Below are 20,151 nucleotides of genomic sequence, written 5' to 3'. Positions count from 1 at the left end.
GCTTCAAATAAACTTTTCTGCTTCTCCACTACGTTGTGATTATTGGGTGACGCACACCAGGCAACAAACCCCTGCTGTTGCTTGCCTCTGGCACTGGGTGCCGGCAACAGCTTTTGGCGTCCCTGGGTGGGCAACGAGGCCACTATTTAGCCTTGCCCGGACCCCTTCTGGAGGTCGAGGATTGCGGCGAGAACCGACGCCCAGCTCGCACCGGTGAGTTCATCGGGGGCCTCGGAGGAGACTTGATTTGATCGACCCCGGAGGGCACAACGGTGCAACGCACTCATATAGTGGAGAAGCAGCTGTGGGCGACGGTGAGGAACCGGTCCCTTGGAGATAGGGGAGGAGCAGCTGCGGGCAATGGTGAGGAACCGGTCCCTTGGATAAGGTAGGAACCTTTTGAGATCCTGATTGTATGCTCTGTTGGAACCTGGGGACGCCCAGAGTTACCCTGTAGGTATGGGAAAGGGACAGTGCTCAGGGGTTAGGGCACAGTGTATGCCCCTAGAATGCATTCTAGCAAACTGGAAGGTATTTGGTGTGGATCCGATGACTAAGAGTCAATTAAAACGATTCTGTAGAGTTGACTGTCCTCAATATCAACTAGAGGACCAGGAGTGGTGGCCACCAGGAGGGTCAATTAATTACAACACGATCCTCCAGTTACTCCTGTTCTGTCAGAGAACAAGGAAGTGGAATGAACATATGTATACACATTTGTTTTTGGCTTTATGTACTCGACCAGATATTTTACAGCACTGTAATCTGACTCCGACTGGTTCGGTAGCAGCTAATGTTAGTCCCCAGACCCCCACCCCCACTGTAATGGCAGAGCTGGTGTCCCCTTCGGCCCCTACACCCACACCTTGTAGGTCCCCAATGGTTGGCCTATACCCCTTAATCACCGAAATGAAAGTCGCCCGGTCTGGATCGGACAGGCATCCGGCCACGACTATGCAGGTTTATACTCATGTGCCCTTTAACCCTGTGGATTTGGCTGCTTTCAAAGCACAAGCAGGAGAGTTTTCCACCAACCCAAGCAGGTTTATTTCAGTTTTTGAGGCGTGTCTTAGCAGCCACAAGCCGGACTGGGATGATTGTAAGATCCTCCTGCGAACCCTAGTGTCTGAGGTTGAAAGACAACAGGTTGTGTCCAAGGCAAGGGAGGAGGCGCAGAAACGGTACGACCGGGATCGTATTAATGTCCCTGACCCGGATGCACAAGTCCCCCGAGCAGACCCCAAGTGGGATCCAAATAATCCCGCCTTACCTCCTATAAGGAGTTGCTTTTGCATGGACTCCGTCACTCGGCTGTCCAACATAATAATTGGGCAAAGCCATATGAAGTAATGCAGGATTTAAAAGAAAGCCCAGGGGCCTTTCTACAGCGTATTCGGGACACAATTCGACAGAACACTAATGCAGACCCTGAAGATCAGGCAACTGAGTCAATTATTAAGGGAATTTTTACGAGCAGAGCAGCCCCTGATATTAAGAGAAAGTTACAAAAAAAGGAGGATTTAATGGGCATGACCATGGCACAAATCTTAGAGACTGCAAACCGAGCTTATAGTCTGAGAGATACAGAGAAGGAGAGAAAGCAAGTGAGACTGATGGTAACAGCAGTACAGGCCGGCACTAAGTTAAGTGGGCGGGGAGGAAGGGGCCGTGGACGTGAACGTCCGGGCTCAGAGGAGAGACAACTGGGTCACAACCAGTGTGCCTTGTGTTGACAAGAGGGACACTGGAAGAATGAGTGCCCAAAGAGGAAAGAAAAGGGGGGTGCCTCTATGATGGCGATGGCGGAGCAGGAATAGGGGTGTCAGGGGAGATGGACTATCCTACCCCCGGAACCCCTAGTAAAGATGCGGGTGGGAAGCTCAGAAATAGATTTTTTAGTGGACTCTGGAGCGGCACAAACTGCCATAAATCGACCCCTTCAGTTGCCAGTAGCGGATTCCCTTACCGTGGTGGGAGCCACAGGCAAAGACACCAAGTGCCCAGTGTATGCCCCAGTGGAATGAGCTTTGGGAAACAGAACTATATCCCACAAGCTGGTATACCTCCCTGAGTGCCCAACACCTCTGCTGGGACAGGACCTGCTCTGCCGTCTAGGTGCCACCCTGCATTTTACTGAGGATGAAATAACCCTTACCTTACCCCCTGAGAATGCATGGATCATGACCCTTGCAGTTGAGCCCTCAGCTATGCAAGCCCCAGAATGGATCCCATGGGAAGGCCAGGTGTACCCCCTCGTGTGGGCATCAGGGATTCCAGGAAAGGCCACCCACCAGACCCCCATTACTATTCAGCTCATACCAGGGAAAGGCCCAATGCAAGTATAACAGTATCCAATCAAGAGGGAAGCCAGAGAAGGTTTACAGGAAACTATAGATCAATTCCTAATGTATGGTATTCTCCGGGAATGTCAGTCAGCCTGGAACACTCCCATTCTACCCATACAGAAGCCTGATGGCACGTATCGGCTGGTACAGGACCTAAGGGCAGTCAATGAACGGGTTAAGACTCTGCACCCTCTTGTCCCTAACCCGTATACATTATTGGCTTCTATAGGGGGACAGTATACCCATTTTTCAGGCCTCGATCTGAAAGATGCTTTCTTTACCATCCCAGTTGCCACCCCGTCACAGAAGATCTTCTCCTTCGAGTGGGAGGACTGAAATAGAGTTAAAAAGCAACTTTGCTGGAGAGTGTTGGCCCAGGGATTTAAAAACTCCCCCACCCTCTTTGGCCAGGCTCTGGCCAGGGACCTAGAGGAGTGGGATAATGAGGAGGCCCTCCTTCTGCAGTATGTAGATGATTTGTTAATTGCCACTGTGGGCCAAACCCCCTGCCTTAAAGCCACCGTGAGCCTCCTGAATTTTATTGGACTCCGGGAATATCGGGTAGCACGGAGTAAGGCTCAAATCACCCTCCCAGAGGTACGGTACCTCGGGTTTCACATAAGGCAAGGGGAGCGTGAGCTTTCAAGAAAAAGAAGGGAAGCTATCTGTCAAGTCCCTACCCCAAGCACTCGTAAACGGCTCAGGGCATTTCTGGGTATGGCAGGCTTTTGCAGGATATGGATCCCAGAGTTTGGACTGTGGGCTAAACCCCTGTACAACTGTGTAAAAGGAGCAGATCATGACCCCTTCTATTGGACCCCAGAGGCTGACAGGGCATTTAAAATCTTGAAAAGGAAGTTGATGGAAGCCCCGGCCCTGGGCCTGCCAGATCTCTCTAAGCCGTTTCAGTTGTATGTAAATGAACAAAAGGGGGTGGTCCTAGGAGTGCTCACACAGCTGTTAGGAGCATGGAGACGTCCTGTGGCTTATTTTTCTAAGCAATTGGATCAGGTTGCAAAGGGTTGGTCAGCATGTTTACGGGCAGTCGCAGCTACTGCCCTAGTGCTTGAGGAAGCCGAGAAGCTAACATTGGGAGGGGTTATGGAAATCTATACTCCCCATATGGTCCGAGCCTTATTGGATGCAAAGGGAGGGCTTTGGCTCACCCAGGCTCGGATTGCTCGGTATCAGGTTAAGCTGTTAGAGAACTCTGAAGTCACCTTACAGTCTTGCCCCTCCCTTAACCCAGCCACCCTCTTGCCAGAAACAGAGGAACAGGAACATGACTGTTTAGCAATCATAGATGTCCAGTACTCCAGCCGTCTGGATTTAAAGGATGTACCCCTCCCAAATGCAGATTATGAGTGGTACACTGATGGTAGCAGTACTGTAATAGATGGACAAAGGAGGGCAGGTTATGCTGTTGTGACCCTCCATGACACTGTGGAAGCTGAAGGTTTGCCTGCTGGGACCTCTGCCCAGCTTGCCGAACTAATAGCCCTGACCCGTGCACTTGAACTGTCAAAAGGAAAGCGGGTCAACATTTTTACTGATTCCAAATATGCTTTTGGTGTGCTACATGCTCATGCTGGCCTATGGAAGCAAAGGGGAATGCTGACAGCCCAAGGCTCCCCAGTCAAGTACGGGCCCCAAATCCTCCGGCTCCTAGAAGCTGTACAACTTCCCTTGGAAGTGGCGGTGGTACACTGTAAAGCCCATCAAAGGGAAGATTAAGATGTGGCCAGAGGTAACGCCCGGGCAGATAGAGAGGCTAAGCATGCTGCCATCCTGCCATCCCCTCAGACTGAGAACGCCCATATGCATGCCCTTATCCCATCAGTAGGGGAGCTTCCAACCCTTCAGTACTCTGGGGAGGAGAGACAGCTAACTGACAAACTCGGTCTCCGGGAAAAGGAGGGATGGTTCCATTCCCCGGAAGGGAAGGTCCTCCTACCAAAGGGCCTGATCCGGCCGGTGCTGCAGAAACTACATCAAACCACTCATGCTGGCAGGGAAGCACTTATCCAGCTAATGGGAAAATACTTTATCACTTCCGGACTCCGACCCCTGGCTGCCCAGGTACAAGCGGACTGCTTAGTCTGCCAAAAGAATAACCCCCGACCGGGACATCCTGTGCCACCAGTTGCCCTAGAACCCACTCTGGGCCCCGGACGAGTGTGGCAAATAGACTTTACTGAGTTTCCCCGGACCCAAGGGTTCAAATATCTCCTTGTTATAATGGATAGATTCAGTGAATGGCCTTTCCATGTCGCAATTGCACTGGCAGAACAGTGGCCCTCAAGTTTGTTAAGGAGATCATTCCTCGCTTTGGACTCCCCCGGTGGATGGAATCTGACAACAGGACACACTTCACGTCAAAAATCATCCAAAGCATCTCAAATGCCTTACAGATCCCCTGGAAACTCCATATGCCCTGGAGACCGCAAGCTAGTGGTGTAGTGGAGCGTAGCAATCAGACCCTTAAACGGCATCTCTCAAAAGTGTGCCAAGAAGCCTCACTGCGATGGCCTGATGCTTTGCCCCTCGTCCTACTCCGTATCCGCGTTCTCCCAAAGGGTAGATTAGGGCTTAGTCCCTTTGAAGTTATGTTTGGAAGGGCATGGCCTATGAATGGCACCCCGGTTCTGTCAGGGGAATGGGAGTTGGGTAATGTTTTTTTGTCTCAGTATATGTGTTCCCTGTCTGCTGTTCTTTTGTCTCTTCACAGGTATACCTAGGATTCCCAGCCTCTCCCCTTGGACTCTCCCGTCCACTCCTTACAGCCCGGTGACTCCGTACTTGTTCGTACCTGGAAAGACGAGCCTCTCCAGGAAAAGTGGAAAGGACCCTATACCGTCCTGCTGATCTCCCACACAGCCGCAAAGATCGAGGGACACAAGAACTGGATCCATCACTCTCGTCTGAAGGCAGGACCCGCCCCCTCGTCAGCAGAACAGTGGACCGTTCAACCTGCTGACTCCTCATCTAGTGACGATCGGGGCTAAAGCTACTGTTTAAGAGACACAAATAGCGGGCACCTTAACGCCAAAATGGGCCCACCCAGGTACTGGAGACCCTGGGTTGGGAAGACTCTGGTAATAATTAATTGGGTAACATTGTTATTCTCTGTATTGGTATTTCCAAACTGTGCATATCGGGAGCATAACTCCTTTGTTTCACTTGCGCACCATGTTGCTACTTTAACAAACCAGACTGATTGCTGGGTATGTGCTCCAACTCCACTGTCCCCCAAAAGGGGAATGCCCCTTGACATGCTGCCCCTGACCCTAGCAGAATTAGCCGCCACCAAAGAGCAGGAAAGAACGGACTCGCCATTCTGGAACAAGACCTCTTTACAGCAAGCCACCTATCAGGACCAGGAGTATTCAGTTGCAGTACTCACTGAGGGAGTGTTATGTTTTACCCGAAACCAATCTGATCACTATGGGCGTCCTGTGGGAAAAAGCTCCTGTGTTATTACACAGTGGGCTGATGGGTATTGGATAAAGACCAAAAGGGGAGGCCAGCAGTGTGGCTGTAATGGTTCCTCCCCTTTTAGGGAAACTCTTATGAATAATCTTACCACAAAAGAAAGGTTTGGAAATATAGCTTGCCGTCCAGTTAATATCTCCAATGTAACAAGCCAATGGTGGGTTTGTAGTGGTCCCTATGGCGAGTGTAATTTGGACGGCACAATTAGAAACGCCCCCACTTGTACCCAATCAGGAGGATGGGATGCCCCCTTAGGGGCATATGAACTGTTTGGAAAAGCAGCCAAAGCAGCCTTAAATATCCCAGGAATCCCCTTAAGAAACAGTCCTTACTGGGCCCTACAGGGTCAATATTTTGTATGTGGCCGGGACAGGTAGCTGTTATATAGCTCATGGAGTTCCTCATTTGTCAATAACTGCCACACTGCCCAAAGGAAAGATTAGAAATGCCCGAGATACCTCTGTTGAGTCACGAGAAAAGACCCTGCGGCGACTGACTATGGCATTAAAGGGCAATATAAAAAAATCCCCTCACAACTGAGAAGCTTGTAGGGTGCTCTGTACTGGGAATAGGGCCACTGTTTACTGGGCCAGCCATGGCATGCACAGGCCGCTATACTGTAAGGCTGCAAATGGTACTTGAGAAAGTTGCCTTAGAGTTAGAGGACTCGGTTAGTGATTTAGGGTCAGCAGTAAAAACATTCAATAAAGAGGTACAGCAGCTCAGGACCTTTTCCCTCCAAAACAGGCTGGCTTTGGACTATCTCTTGGCATCCCAAGGGGGGGTTTGTGCCCTCCTCGGGCCCCGATGTTGTGTATATGTAAATGATAGCAGTTATGAGATCTATGAAAAGGTGGTACAGGCTGAGGCCCATGCCCGAGCCGGAGCACAGGTTGCCTGTAGTACCCCCAAGAGCGACTGGTTGCAAACCTTGTTTTCAGGCTGGGGTTTGTCGTTTTGGCTTGGTGGTTTATTTAGCCTGTTATTGAAACTTCTCTTTCCTGTATTGCTTGTATTACTGGTATTATGCTGTGCAGTATCATGTGTCAGGGCCCTTTTGCAAAAGTTAGTAAGTCATTCTCTTCAGGGCTATCACAAAGTGCTTATGCAAAGTCCTATTGTAAAGAAATAAGTAGCCCAAGTGAGAAAACTCAGAGCCAAGGCTGTTAAGTGTTCTCAAAGGAGGGAGTTGTTGGGGACACTGGGCATGGCCACTAGGTAACTTGAGGGGACGGAAGACCACGAGTGTCGATGAAGCCCCCTCGCACTAGGCCCAAGTGTCCTTGCCCCCCGCCTGGAGGCACTCGCAGCAGTTATGCTGAGGATCTGCAACAATATGTTGCAGAGTCAGACTGCCTGAAACTAACCAAAGCCAAACAGGGCAGATATGGAAGAACAATGCTGAATAAAGCAGCTTTATGTATGGTTTAACAGATGGTACAGAGAACAAGAGAACTAGCTGGTAACTGGATTGGCTGGCTATATGGATACTTAGGGCAGCTTGCTATTGGATAAGTATGCTGAAAAAAGGATGTATAAAAGCCTGTGTAACTTCCTGCTCTGTGTGCAGGATTTGAGATTCTATTCTCCCTGTACCTTCTTTGAAGCTTCAAATAAACTTTTCTGCTTCTCCACCCCGTTGTGATTATTGGGTGACGCATACCGGGCAACGAACCCCTGCTGTTGCTTGCCTCTGGCCCTGGGTGCCAGCAACATTGGGGTGTAGGAGGGGCTGTGGGGTGTAGGCTCGGGGGGGGGAATTTGGGTGCAGGAGGGGTTCTGGGCTGAGGCAGAGTGTTGGGGTGCGGGGTCTGGAGGGAGTTGGGGGTTGGGGTGCAGGCTCCTGCTGGGAGCCGCTTACCAGAGGTGGCTCCCAGTCAGCAGCTGGCTGCTGGCACGTCTGTGCGTGCGGCCCCTGGGAGGGAGGGGGGCAGCAGGTCTCCATGTGCTGCCCGCACCTGCAACGCTGCCCCTACAGCTCCCATTGGCCAGTTCCAAGCCAATGGGAGCTGCGGGGACAGTTCTGGGGGCGGGGGCAGCGCGTGGAGCTGCATCACCCTCCCCTTTCCCCATGGGCCGCAGAGATGTGCCAGCAGCCAGCTGGGTCTGGGAGGGGCCCGGGGCCAGGGCAGGCATGCAGCCTCTGAGCTCCACTGCGCTGCTGGACTTTTAGTGGCTCAGAGATCGGGATCGACTGGCCAAGGCTGCAGGATCGATGGGTGGTGACCACGGATATAAGGAGTAAACTGAAATGGACACGTGATGGTGCCAGAGGCTAAGAAATGAAAAGCCCCAAGATCCCTCACTCCTCATTGACTCTGAACAGGGGTTTATTTCAACTCCCTTTAGTTCTGTGGCTGGTAAAATATAAGGACCAAGCAATTTCAAGAGTTGTGACACTGGGGTTGTGGATGCTGTAACCGTATCTCAGACTGAAAAATGATTTTAGATCTGATTCCTGGCAGCTTCCCAAAAGCAAACCCAATAGGTTCTTCCCTACAATTGGTGACCCTGAGCAGCAGGGGATCCCCTTCATCTGCTGGGGAACCTCTCTGGGTCCCACTGTCAGTTCTCCTCGATTTTCCAGCACTTCAGGTGCTTCTGACTCCTTGGGGAGGTTTTCCTTGCAAGGTCTGTGTGTGAATCTTTGTGTGTAGGAAGCAAAGAGCGTGGGACTGTCACAGAGCTGAAGGATGGAAATGGTTGGTTGAGAGAGATGGGGGAGAATAAAATAGTCCCAGAAGCAGAGGTGCTGGAACGGGTGAGGGGAGGGAGTGGGGCCTGACACCCAACTTGTAAAGGTGGGAGGACTATGCCCTCCAACTCTTTACCAGCACTAAGGAAAAGGGACTGCAGGAGAGGGTAGAGAAGAGCAAGCGGAGGGCAGGGTCTTGGGGAGATGGGGCGATGTGGGGTTGGGATCTTGGGGGGAGAGTGGGAGCTCAGGGGGAAGGGGTGGGCCACAGTTTTTGTGCCTGTGGCCCCCAGACTTTTAGAGGGCTTCCGCAGCTCCTGCCCACAAGGATGACAAAAGATTAACAGGCTATTGTTTTAACTACTCGACCACTTTGTGAGGTGGGCTTGTTGTGACCTAACTGTTTCTAAGGTCTCTGCTGCCTGTTCATTGGCTGACTGAGGATGGTGCGGGGATGGTTTGGCTTTTGAAAAATCTTCCTCTGTGGTATTATAAAGGAGTAAGTGACAGGAAGAACCCCCTCCCCCCGCCCTTGGTGCAGGGAGCCGGGTTTGCTGCTCAAATTCTGTATTTCACCAAATTCCGGGTCTGGGAATGTCCAACAAGGGCAATTCTAATGGGAAGATGGATGCAGGGCACTTAACCTGTACAGATGTCCTATGGCGGTGGGGTGGGAATTAAGAATATTTTGAGGATCTTTGGGGAAAAGAGACTTTACTGACAAGGTTTGTCTCTGTTCCTGTTTCACCTTGTGGTGTTTTGTCGAGAAATTACTGTTAATTTTTCTATTATATTAATAAAACTCTAAACATTATTTAATCAGTCGTAAACATAAGTGTCACTTGAATTTCCCCTCTGCTAGCAAGAATGAACTGAAGTTTATGACTTTCTGGGAAGGGCAGAGACAGTAAATTGGGGGATTTCAATGGTGGGTGAGTGTTTTATGCTCCCATCTCAGTGCACGGAGTGAAATACTCAGGCAATGTCTGTACTACACAATTATGTCCCTGGAACTGACACAGTTATTACATTGCTTGGGTGTGTGCCCACTTGGCTCCTTGTGTCAGCAACGCACATCGTCGGTCATCTGCCGCGAGATCCAGCTAGGTCGGGGCTGTCCTGGGCTCTGTGGGGGGAGGGCTCAGCTGGGAGAAGGGGCAGACTAGGGGAGTTTGTCTCTGATATATAAGGGCTTTGTCAGCAGGAAGCTGTAGGTCACATGCCGGGGGTGACAGGGGGTTTGAGCTGGGGCAGCAGCAGCAGGGGAGCAATGTGTGTGTGTGTGTGTGTGTGTGTGTGTGTGTGTGTGTGTGTGTGTGTGTGTTGGGGGGGAGGGGTTCACTTGGTAAAAATGAACCTGCCAAGCCTCTCCTGCTGCTGGAGCAAAAGCCTCTCATTTATCTCCTCAACTCCCCTCATGAAAATCTCCACCCCTCTCCCAGCGCTGAGGGACTCCCTCACTCCCATGGACATTTTTAATTGTTCTAACTCGTCCTTGGCCTTGTCCAAACAGTTTTCCCAGACAAATCATCAAGAACATTTCAAATGAGAAAAACAAAACAAACCAAATGCAAACCACAGAAACCCCCACCACACACAGTTTGGGTCTGAATTTTTCTACTGAAATTTGGAGATAATAAAACTCATCCCTCTGTTGGCCAGAACCCAAAGCTAGACTTCCCCCCTGATCTCTGTAACTTCTGCTACCAAACCACGAATGCGCTAATGCCTCTTGTGAGACATTTTCCTGCACAGTACTGCTGCTATTCCATTGTTCCATGTGTCACTCGTTTCTCTAGCACAGGTCAGTCCCTGGCCCTGTGCTCCAGACATCCTCATTCACATCAAGCGTCAAGTTGAGAATCATTTCCCATTCCCGCTTTGTGGGAGGGGAGACTTTTGAAAGCCCTCTCTGTGCGACTGCACATGGCAAAGCAAAGAGAACAAACCCCAAATCCCCCCTGTGCTTTTGGAGCCAGGTTTCCTGTGGGAATTCTGTATTTCAGATGATGTCAAGCCTGGGCATTGCGATTATTTACCAGTTTCTGTGGCATTGAAGCACTAGTGTGCTTGCAGCTGTGATGGCCGAGTGGTTAAGGCGTTGGAGTCGAAATCCAATAGGGTTCCCCTGCACAGGTTCGAATCCTGCTCACAGCGAGGCCTGTGTTTTAGCCAGTGTCAAGATTCCTTCCCCACTCTGAACTCTAGGATACAGATGTGGGGACCTGCATGAAAACCTCCTAAGCTTACTTTTACCAGTTTAGGTTAAAACTTCCCCAAGGTATAAACTATTTTACCCTTTGCCCTTGGACTTCCACTGCCACCACCAAATGTTTATCCAGGTTTATTTTATTTGGAAAGCGTTGTTTGGAAACATCTTTCCCCCAAAAATCCTCCCAACCCTTGCACCCCACTTCCTGGGGAAGGTTTGGTAAAAATCCTCACAAATTGGCATAGGTGACCACAGACCCAAACCCTTGGATCTTAAGAACCATGAAAAAAACATTCAGTTCTTGAAAAGAAGAATTTTAATAGAAGAAACAATAAAAAAAGAATCACCTCTGTAAAATCAGGATGGTAAATACCTTACAGGGTAATTAGATTCAAAACATAGAGAATCCCTCCGGCAAAACCTTAAGTTACAAAAAGACACACAGACAGGAATATCCATTCTATTCAGCACAGCTTATTTTCTCAGCTATTTAAAGAAATTATAATCTAAGGCATATCTAGCTAGATTACTTACTAAGTTCTGAGAATCATAGAATCATAGAATCATAGAATATCAGGGTTGGAAGGGACCTCAGGAGGTCATCTAGTCCAACCCCCTGCTCAAAGCAGGACCAATCCCCAATTAAATCATCCCAGCCAGGGTTTTGTCAAGCCTGACCTTAAAAACTTCTAAGACTCCATTCCTGGTTTGTCTCCGGCAAAAGCATCACCCAGACACACACAGACCCTTTGTTTTTCTCCCTCCTCCCACCTTTTGAAAGAATTTTTCTCCTCATTGGTCATTTTGGTCAGGTGCCAGCAAGGTTATCCTAGCTTCTTAACCCTTTACAGGTGAGAGGATTTTTCCTCTGGCCAGGAGGGATTTTAAAGGTGTTTACCCTTCCCTTTATATTTATGACAGCCAGTCTCTAACCCAGGCAATACTCTCTACAACCCCTGAGATGCTCTCAATTCTCTCCCCACCCCAAGTAAATCTTGTTCTGCTCCTTTCATAGAGATCCCTGGGACACCACCTCACACTGTGCCCCTGAGGTGTCAAGCAAACTCTCAGCACCTGAAGTCTCCGCCACTCACCTAACGCCCCCTGCCCCATAGATCAGCCATAACCCTGGTTCTGTTCCTCTCTCTAGAGTGTGAAAGGAGCCGTCAGTGCAGCAAGAGGAGCCGACTCCCTGGGTGCTATGGGGCTGCAGCATGAACAGAAATAAAAAAACAGGTGCTCAGCGCCCACTGGCAGCCAGCTCCCCACCAGCACCTCCCACCTGCTAGCAGGCCTGGCCCACAAGCTCCTCCTCTTCTCCTTCAGCTTCTCCCCTCTGCCAGTGATCAGGCATGCAGGAGGAGTAGGGAGAGGAAGAAATAGGGTGGCATGGCAAGAGACTGGACAGGGGTGGGGGCAGGGGTCAAGCAACCCCCAGGAAGTCTCCAAGTCAGCACCTCTGCGTACAGAAGCCTTCCCTGAGTCTGAGCTACCAGGATCCCTGCCACAGAGCAGGGTGCACAAGTCTCAGCCTCCCTTTCCCACACATGGCTCTGGACACCACCAGGAATGATTTGGCTCCTGGCACACAAGAGCTGAGTGCCTGGACAGGGGCTTGAACCCTGGCCCCTCCCATTAAGAGCCTGATGCTCTATGGACTGAGCTGGCCAGGCTTGCTGAGAGCCTCTCCCCGTCCTCTTTTCCTCCACTCCCACTGCCGATTCCTCCTCCTCTTCCTCCCTCCTGCACCTCAGGGTCAATAAATCTCTGCACCTAGACAGCCGGCCCGCCCGCTGCACCCCAATCCCCCATGCCTAAGCCTCCCTGCCAAAGTCCTGCACCTGGCTCCATAGAATTAAGTCTCACGTCTCACTGGGAACTCGACTTCTTGTGCCCAGAGAATCTCTTCCCCCCTCAGTAGCTGACCCGAGAAACACAGTGTCCACCTTTTCGAAGGAAGTGCTTGGAAAGGCTTTTCTCTTGTGGTCTAATGGATAAGGCATCTGACTTTCGATCAGGCAATTGAGGGCACAAGTCCCTTCGCAGATGGGCTTGTGCAGTCTTCCCTTTGTGCTGAAAGTCCTGCTTTCTTCAGGACTGAAACCTCTTCTCGGCGGCTCAGGCCAATGCTCTGGCTTCAGCTAGAGCCCTGGGAAGGAGCTGGGGGTTGGGCATCACAAAAGCTGGGGCGTGAGCTCCAGGTGCATCCAGTCTAGCTGTCAGGGTTCCTTCCCCACTCTGAACTCTAGGGTACAGACTTGGGGACCTGCATGAAAGACCCCCTAAGCTTATTCTTACCAGCTTAGGTTAAAAACTTCCCCAAGGTACAAACTTTGCCTTGTCCTTGAACGGTATGCTGCTACTACCAAGCATTTTAAACAAAGACCAGGGAAAGAACCCACTTGGAGACGTCTTCCCCCAAAATATCCCCCCAAGCCCCACATACCCCCTTTCCTGGGTAGGCTTGAGAATAATATCCTCATCAATTGGTTACAAAATCATCAAATAGCCAAACCCCTGGATCTTGGAACAATGGAAAAATCACTCAGGTTCTTAAAAGAAGGATTTTATTTAAAAAAAAAGATAAAAATCATCTCTGTAAAATCAGGATGGAAAATACTTTACAGGGTATTCAGATTCAAAACACAGAGGATCCCCCTCTGGGCAAAACCTTAAAGTTACAGAAAACAGGAATAAACCTCCCTCTTAACACAGGGAAAATTCACATAAAACAAAAGATAAAGCAATCCGCCTTGCCTGGCTTACCTATACTGGCTGCAATATCAGAGACTTGGATTAGGATGGGTTGGAGAAGATGGATTTCTGTCTGGCCTCTGTTAGTCCCAGAGAGAACAACTCGTAAACAAAGAGCACAAAAAAAAATGTGCACAAAGGTGTTTTGGGGATCAAAGATTGAGGAGGAGTCATGGGATGAAGAATCACAGGATGGGCAGAGCTCTGGGCTCGGCTTTACCCCTCCTGACACAGGCGGCAGGTGGAGAGCGGAGCCTTGCAGATGTGTGGAATCTGCCTTGCACTCGGTAAAGGAAGGGACCTCGGTGTCTGCTGGGCTGGAATTGTATTTTCCGCAGGGCAAAATGATTGGCAGAAGCCACTCGCTTAAAGAAAGTGGGTGCTCCGGTTGAGGTTTGAACTCATAACCTAAACATCACTCTACACAGCACTGCTCTATAGGTAATGTGGGCTAACCCATTGCACCACTGGAGCCCACAGTTAGTCCCCACTCTCATTGTTCCATGGATGGATTGGGGGCGAGGGGGTTGCATTACCTAAAACAAATCCATAGGAAAGGCTGCAGGACAGCAGCAACAGAGGTGGGGATCCTCCTTCTGTGTGACTGAGCTGGTTCCCACCTTCCGCTGCTGCGGGGAAGGTTGGTGCTTTGAGCCCACCCGGTGCTGGAACTTCTAATGGGTGAGGTTAATGAGACTCTGAAGAAGCAAAGGGAAGACTTTTCTATTCCAGCCGATCTCCATCTGTCTCCTGTGGCCCTTCAGGCTCTCTGCTCCCCTGTTGGGGTGATGCAGAGACAAGTCCTGACCTGGGTGAGTCACAGAGAGGCTGTGTCCCATGCCGTGTGTGTGTGGGAGAGGGGTAGGGTAGGGTTGGAGTGGGCTCCAGGGGAAAAGGTTGGGTGTGACAGTGTGTGGGGGAGGGGGAAGTGTGTGTTTCTTAGGATATAAATGAGGGCAAACACAAGGGTAGTGACAGTGAAGCCCCGGGTCTGAGTGTTATGACCCTGTGCGGTGCTGCCATTCACCTTCCCCTCCTGTGATCTCAGCTGTCATTGAATCCAGCATTTTTTCATCTGTCATCGTCCCAGACGTGTCGCACATGCCCCAAATACAGAGTGTCCCTCTTGGAGACGCGAGGACTGGAGTGGATTTCAGCTGCTGGACAGCTCTGCTGGGTTTTCTACATTCGCAAGGGGAAATGCTGAGTGTTTACATTCATTTCAAGCATCCCCATTCAGCGGACCCCTGAACACACTGGAGATGGTCTGGAAATCGATTTTCATTTGAAAAAGTTTTTAAAGGGAGTCATTTGGATTTGAACTGGGAACCCATTGCCCTCCAGGCAAATATTCACCCACTGAGCTACACTCTCAGCGAAGACTGCCCTGTGTGGCCCAGAGCAGGAACAGCTTTGAACCTGTGGGTTAGTAAACTTTATCTGTATACAAACCCCAAGGCTTACAAGACCCCCACACCCACTCTGTGTCACCAGAGCACAACAACTTTCCTTGGAGCACACACTGCTCCCCAGCTCCATGCCCTTCAATCTCCCCAGCATTGCTCCAATTCTTTAAAGGAACAGGGCACAGGTAACTCGAACCCCTTCATCCTGATAGATTTAATGCCCAAATAATTCCATGTAGACCAGAAGCACAGAGCTCCTCTGAGTGTCAGCCCTATCCCGGTGTAGGTCCCCAGCAGTGAGTGTGGCCTACAATGCAAAGGTCCCTTTTTTATCGTTTGAACATTTGTGGTTCTCCGGTGGAGTTATTGTCTCTCATACAGCAGACCACTAAATCCCACTGGGGATCTGGACTGTGGCGGTGCCATGCAATCTGTAGCCGGAGCAAGATATCACTGTGAGGGGTGAGCCGCCCCAATGTGATGTTCAAGAGACAGTGACTCCGGAAAGGACTTCGGAGACATGGTGGAACTGAACATCAGCTCCCATTGCGCGGTGGTGGCGAATGTGATCTGTGGACACCTCCTTTCCACGTGTCAGTGCTTTGCTGGCCGGGTTGGATCCAGAACCCTGAGTCTGTCATGCTGAGTCATGTCTCTGAACACATTCCTTCCCCAGCCCCAGACCTCATATGGCCAGTGAAGAGCTGAGTATTATTGTCCGATGTAGAAGTTACAGAATTTAAACTAGGAAGAACGGTCAATTTTCCCATCATTTCACATCTTTACATCCAAACAAGATGATTTTCTGAATGACCCATCCTCGTTCAACCAGAAGATCTTGGGGTTGGGATGTAGGAGTCACTGGGGAAAACACAGAGACACAATTTCCTTTGCACAGATCGAAGAACAGCAAAACCTCCCTATGTGTCCTGTCTGAGCCAGGGCATTCAACTCCAGTGAACCCTTCTCTCCTGCAATGGCAATGGTCAGACAGAGGGGATGTGGCCACCTGCATCCCTGACAGGGAGATATTGGCTCGGCTCTTTCTTTATGCTGCTCTTGTTAGTCCATGAAACATCAAGGATGGAATGCAAGGCTGAGTTCATGCACCAACCCCCTGAAAAATGTCCATGCCCCAGAGAAATCCTGACCCCTGCTATTGGAATGATGTGCTGGAGATTTGACTAGGAAAGGGACTGTCTGAATTGTCAATTTGGGGAATGAACAATGATTTACAGCAATGTCGTTAACACAAACACACTCTCATCATGCTCCAGCCGGAAGGGAAATGGGCAGGAATTCTTGCTATTCAGCCATGGACAAACTTACACTAATGCACAGCCTTGAGTGTGCTGGGGAAGTGGATCTGAGCAATTTGAAGTGAAAATTCTGTGAGAACTGAATCATAGTGTAGTGAAATAGCCGTCCATCACGTAGTTGTGGCTGAGTGGTTAAGGTGATGGACTTGAATTCCATTGGGGTCACCCCACGCAGGTTCAAATCATGCTAACGATGGAAGCACAAGAAAGTTATGACTACTGCAATCTTAGTGCTGCAGCATGTGAACTGGAGCCAGATCTGGTCTCACTCTGTGGTTGGCTACACTTAAAACACTGCTGTGACACTGCGATAGCACTTTGGAGTAGACAGTTGCTACAGCGAGTGGAGGGGTTTTCCCATCGTTGTAATAGTTACATTGACGGAACAATTTTTCCTTCTATTTAGCTCTATCTAACCAGGGCTTAGGTCAGCTTAACTATATTGGTTTGGGGGTGTGGATTTTTCACACCCTGAGAGATGTAGCTCTGCCAGTTAAGTGTCCAGCGTACACCAGCCCTTAGATCCCTCTTAGGATTTCCGTGCAAGCACTGACCTGTGAGAGGAAAACATCAGCTCACAAACACAGAGACTGAATTCCCCACAGTTAATCTCTTTGCACTTTCCAGAATGTCACAAAATTCAATTCATTCCTGCTAGGACAGAGAAAAAAATAAGTGACGCAAATTTTTTGGCTTGATTAAATAAAATTAACGGTTTAATTACTACAGTAAAAATAGGTTTCAGAGTAACAGCCCATGTTAGTCTGTATTCGCAAAAAGAAAAGGAGGACTTTTGGCACCTTAGAGACTAACCAATTTATTTGAGCATGAGCTTTCGTGAGCTACAGCTCACTTCATCGGATGCATACTGTGGAAATTGCAGAATACATTATTATATACACAGACACCATGAAACAATACCTCCTCCCACCCCACTCTCCTGCTGGTAATAGCTTATCTAAAGTGATCATCAAGATGGGCCATTTCCAGCACATATCCAGGTTTTCTCACCCTCCGCCCCCCCACAGACAAACTCACTCTCTTGCTGGTAATAGCCCATCCAAAGTGACCACTCTCTTCACAATGTGTATGATAATCAAGGTGGGCCATTTCCTGCAGGAATCCAGGTTCTCTCACCCCCTCACCCCCCTCCAAAAACCACACACACAAACTCTCCTTACAACGTGCATGAAAATCAAGGTGGGCCATTTCCAGCACAAATACAGGTTTTCTCACCCCCTCACCCCCATACACACACAAACTCACTCTCCTGCTGGTAATAGCCTATCCAAAGTGACCACTCTCCTTACAACGTGCATGAAAATCAAGGTGGGCCATTTCCAGCACAAATCCAGGTTTTCTCACCCCCCCCCCGCCCACACAAACTCACTCTCCTGCTGGCAATAGCTCATCCAAACTGACCACTCTCCCCACAATGTGCATGACAATCAAGGTGGGCCACTTCCAGCATAAATCCAAGTTTAACCAGAATGTCGGGGGGGGGGGGGAGGAAAAAACAAGGGGAAATAGGCTACCTTGCATAATGACTTAGCCACTCCCAGTCTCTATTTAAGCCTAAATTAATAGTATCCAATTTGCAAATGAATTCCAATTCAGCAGTTTCTCGCTGGACTCTGGATTTGAAGTTTTTTTGTTGTAAGATAGCGACCTTCATGTCTCTGATTGCGTGACCAGAGAGATTGAAGTGTTCTCCAACGGGTTTATGAATGTTATAATTCTTGACATCTGATTTGTGTCCATTTATTCTTTTACGTAGAGACTGTCCAGTTTGACCAATGTACATGGCAGAGGGGCATTGCTGGCACATGATGGCATATATCACATTGGTGGATGTGCAGGTGAACGAGCCTCTGATAGTGTGGCTGATGTTATTAGGCCCTATGATGGTGTCCCCTGAATAGATATGTGGGCACAGTTGGCAACGGGCTTTGTTGCAAGGATAGGTTCCTGGGTTAGTGGTTCTGTTGTGTGGTATGTGGTTGTTGGTGAGTATTCGCTTCAGGTTGGGGGGTTGTCTGTAGGCAAGGACTGGCCTGTCTCCCAAGATTTGTGAGAGTGTTGGGTCATCCTTCAGGATAGGTTGTAGATCCTTAATAATGCGTTGGAGGGGTTTTAGTTGGGGGCTGAAGGTGACAGCTAGTGGCATTCTGTTATTTTCTTTGTTAGGCCTGTCCTGTAGTAGGTGACTTCTGGGAACTCTTCTGGCTCTATCAATCTGTTTCTTCACTTCCGCAGGTTGGTATTGTAGTTGTAAGAATGCTTGATAGAGATCTTGTAGGTGTTTGTCTCTGTCTGACGGGTTGGAGCAAATGCGGTTGTATCGCAGAGCTTGGCTGTAGACGATGGATCGTGTGGTGTGGTCAGGGTGAAAGCTGGAGGCATGTAGATAGGAATAGCGGTCAGTAGGTTTCCGGTATAGGGTGGTGTTTATGTGACCATCGTTTATTAGCACTGTAGTGTCCAGGAAGTGGATCTCTTGTGTGGACTGGACCAGGCTGAGGTTGATGGTGGGATGGAAATTGTTGAAATCATGGTGGAATTCCTCAAGGCCTTCTTTTCCATGGGTCCAGATGATGAAGATGTCATCAATATAGCGCAAGTAGAGTAGGGGCGTTAGGGGACGAGAGCTGAGGAAGCGTTGTTCTAAATCAGCCATAAAAATGTTGGCATACTGTGGGGCCATGCGGGTACCCATAGCAGTGCCGCTGATCTGAAGGTATACATTGTCCCCAAATGTAAAATAGTTATGGGTAAGGACAAAGTCACAAAGTTCAGCCACCAGGTTAGCCGTGACATTATCGGGGATAGTGTTCTTGACGGCTTGTAGTCCATCTTTGTGTGGAATGTTGGTGTAGAGGGCTTCTACATCCATAGTGGCCAGGATGGTGTTATCAGGAAGATCACCGATGGATTGTAGTTTCCTCAGGAAGTCAGTGGTATCTCGAAGGTAGCTGGGAGTGCTGGTAGCGTAGGGCCTGAGGAGGGAGTCTACATAGCCAGACAATCCTGCTGTCAGGGTGCCAATGCCTGAGATGATGGGGCACCCAGGATTTCCAGGTTTATGGATCTTGGGTAGTAGATAGAATATCCCAGGTCGGGGTTCCAGGGGTGTGTCTGTGCGGATTTGATCTTGTGCTTTTTCAGGAAGTTTCTTGAGCAAATGCTGTAGTTGCTTTTGGTAACTCTCAGTGGGATCATAGGGTAATGGTTTGTAGAAAGTGGTGTTGGAGAGCTGCCGAGCAGCCTCTTGTTCATATTCTGACCTATTCATGATGACAACAGCACCTCCTTTGTCAGCCTTTTTGATTATGATGTGAGAGTTGTTTCTGAGGCTGTGGATGGCATTGTGTTCACATTGTGAAGAGAGTGGTCACTTTGGATGGGCTATTACCAGCAAGAGAGTGAGTTTGTCTGTGGGGGGGCGGAGGGTGAGAAAACCTGGATTTGTGCTGGAAATGGCCCATCTTGATGATCACTTTAGATAAGCTATTACCAGCAGGAGAGTGGGGTGGGAGGAGGTATTGTTTCATGGTGTCTGTGTATATAATAATGTATTCTGCAATTTCCACAGTATGCATCCGATGAAGTGAGCTGTAGCTCACGAAAGCTCATGCTCAAATAAATTGGTTAGTCTCTAAGGTGCCACAAGTCCTCCTTTTCTTTTTACAGTAAAAATATGTACTGATTCCTCTAAATAACACCATAGTGAGAGATAAGAACAGAGACAAATCTTGTCAGTGAAGACTAATTTAACAAATGATCTTCCCGTTATTAATTTCCACTGTGCCCCCACTGCAGGTCTGGGCCCCTCCAGTGTAACTGCTCTGCATTCGCCTTCCTGTTAGAATTGGTTTTGGACATTCCCAACTTTGGAAAATTGTGCAATTCAGAATTTGAATAGTGACCC

At 49.3% G+C, this 20,151-nt stretch overlaps 1 non-coding gene across 1 annotated transcript; it reads left to right on the top strand.

Annotated features, from left to right (window-relative positions):
- The first annotated feature begins 10,607 nt into the window (after window positions 1-10,607).
- Window positions 10,608-10,689, top strand: TRNAS-CGA (transfer RNA serine (anticodon CGA)). Its single transcript has one exon. It is a non-coding gene; the product is annotated as a tRNA-Ser (tRNA).
- Window positions 10,690-20,151: the final 9,462 nt, after the last annotated feature.

This window comes from Natator depressus, chromosome 22 (assembly GCF_965152275.1).
Source record: "Natator depressus isolate rNatDep1 chromosome 22, rNatDep2.hap1, whole genome shotgun sequence".
Classification (NCBI taxonomy): domain Eukaryota; kingdom Metazoa; phylum Chordata; order Testudines; family Cheloniidae; genus Natator; species Natator depressus.
The sequence above is the reverse complement of the archived record's forward strand: the minus strand, read 5'-3'. Positions and strand labels throughout refer to the sequence as shown.